General features: G+C 34.0%; 1 non-coding gene across 1 annotated transcript; it reads right to left on the bottom strand.

Moving 5' to 3' along the window:
- Window positions 1-2180: 2180 nt before the first annotated feature.
- TRNAI-AAU (transfer RNA isoleucine (anticodon AAU)) lies at window positions 2181-2254 on the bottom strand. Its single transcript has one exon. It is a non-coding gene; the product is annotated as a tRNA-Ile (tRNA).
- Between the last annotated feature and the right edge of the window lie 498 nt (window positions 2255-2752).

Here is a 2752-nt window from a genome sequence, read left to right as displayed (position 1 = left end):
TGTTGTTGCTAGGGTTCAAGGTAACTGAAGAGTTAGAGAGAGTATGAATGTGTAGAAGACTAAAGTAACGCTGTAATGCATTAAGATCAAGCTATCAAGGATCTAACTAAGCAATCTATGCTATTTGCTAGATCTCTCACTTGTTGATTACTCACATCTTCTACAAGTCTGTAGCCCTCAACCGGGTAGGCCCAAAAGCCTTTTGTAAATCCTCTAACAAGGTGGTTCACATCTGTGGATCTAAAATCCTCTAGCAAGGTAGTCTTTAATTGGACTTATCTCCTAATAGAGATTGAGATTCCTAACATGATATGTTCTGGTAAAGAACATTGTAAGACCTTAACTGGTCTGACCTTAACCGGTCTAGTTCCTATTCTACAAATAGTTACTTGTGAGTTCCATCTCACCATGGTTTTTCCCATTTGGGTTTCCACATCAAAATCTCTTGTGTTATGGTGTTTGTGCTTCTGTGGGTGAATGCATTATTAGCTATTTGGTTCGCATGTTTGTTAGCTGGTTTGTCTACTAAATTGTTTTACCGGTTTACTGTTAGTCTTGCAAATGGTTTAAGTTCAGAGACTTTTGGCATACTAATTCACCCCCCCTCTTAGTATTCATCAACATACCTCTCCCATATCATTTTAAACTCACATATTTGATTATATTCTTAGAGATAGTTTACAACATCAAGTACATCACAACTCCTCTTATCATAATATTCGTACTTGTATTCTTATCATGTATTAAGAATGAAATTAGCGATGTAAAGCTTTCCTCATACCACACTTATATTATATCTATAGGACCATTTCAATCTTATGGTTTTTCCATATTGAATAAAACAAAATACCTTGATAATTTTCATAATGATGATTTGATTTTTACTTAATTCTCTTTCATATGATATAATCCATTACATTCACTTCATATTACTCCTGTCTTATTTTACTTCTCCAAAACTTTTAGTCGCTACAATAAATTAGAGCATAAGAAAACATTTCATATTGACTTGTGTGAGAGCAATTAGAGTAGTGGACATGATGTATATTTATATTTGGCACCTTTATGAAGTTGGAATAGGTAGGAAAGGAAGCCATAGGGAAGGAATGAGACTAGCAACAAAAGGAGACACTCATAGAGTCTAATAGGATCAATTACCAAACAAAGATTAAAAAAAAATGAAGGGTAAAGCCCACATAACACTAGATAGCTAATGCAATCCCAACTAAAAGTGGATCCTTATCATCAAGCTTTTGCCACACATCTCTAAGAGTAGTATCATCAATTGACTCCTAACCAATTATTAGTGTCATCTTATTCTTCAAGATTCTCCTTCATAGGTGGTTCGATAGAATAGATGAGGGAAATTGTTGATCCATATAGTTGATGCACACTAGGGAGTGTGACAAAAAGAGACAAGAGAAGAAGAGAGACATAGGAAGGATAAATAAGGGTACATTGTGTGTTGGAATAAGAATGAAAGGTCATAGAGAAGCAACAAGACTAGTAGCAAAAGGAACCCATGAAAGGAGTAAAGACAAGGAAAACATACTAGACTTAAGAAGACAACATTGTCTACCAAAATTAGGGCTTCAACAAACACTTCATTTGACTTGTGTGGGAGCAATTAGAGTAGTGGACATGATGTATATATATATTTTTGGAACCTTTCTAAAATTTGATCAGGAAGGAAAGGAAGCCACAAAGGAAGCCACAGAAAGCAATGAGACTAGCAACAAAAAGACGCTCATAAAATCTAATAGGATAAAGTACCAAACAAAGATGAATATAAAGAGAAAAGCCTACATAGCACAAAACAACTAATACAATGCCAACAAAAAGTGGACCCTGATTATCATACATTCTCCACACATCTCCAAAGGTAGTATTATCAATTGACTCCCAACGAGTAAGAGTGTCATTTTATTGTCATAGATTCTCCTTGATAGGTGATTCGACAAAATCAAAGAAATGACAAGTTACAAAAGGTAGATGCAAGGAGGTCATAGAGAAGTGAGACTAGTAGAAAGAGAGAGACACTTGAGGAGTAACAATAAGACAAGGCGAACATACTAGAGTGAGAACTAGCAAGTAAATAGCTTGACAAAAATAGATGCTCCGAGTTGAGGCTGCAACCCTTGCTAATAGACGTGCGACAGAACCTGCGAACTTTCCTAAAATGGCCTATGCAGGTCTCGAACCTGCGACCTTCGCGTTATTAGCACGACGCTCTAACCAACTGAGCTAATAGGCCTCGCTCTACAGTATATAATTATTTTTTTCTAGTTTCAAAATCCAATTCGCTATTGCAGAAAGAAGTGAAAGAATTTACGCCGCTGTGGACATCGATCAAATCCACAAGCTCAGCACACCGCAATATGCACATTATTCTGTATTCTCTAATTCTATGTTAAAACTGTTGTAATTCGTTTAAAAATTAGATAACAATAGTTCATCTTGGATAAGCTATAAATAAAATATTCTCTCTATAATTTTATAAAAACATAAAATGATTATATATAATTTATATAGTCTTTTAATAATATAAAATTTTATATATAATTCTTTATTATTACATAGAAAATAATAGATTATTATTTTTATTTATATATTCATTTGTTAGAATTACACATAATTAAGGTTATAGTTAAGATTAGAATTGGAGGGTTATAGTTAGAATTAGAGTTGAAATTAGGGTTAGAGTTTCACAAAGGTATAAGGGGAATTCAACACACTTATACATCTTAACATA

This window comes from Cryptomeria japonica, chromosome 7 (assembly GCF_030272615.1).
Source record: "Cryptomeria japonica chromosome 7, Sugi_1.0, whole genome shotgun sequence".
Lineage (NCBI taxonomy): Eukaryota > Viridiplantae > Streptophyta > Pinopsida > Cupressales > Cupressaceae > Cryptomeria > Cryptomeria japonica.
Note: the sequence above shows the minus strand (reverse complement) of the source record. Positions and strands in the feature narration are given on the sequence as shown.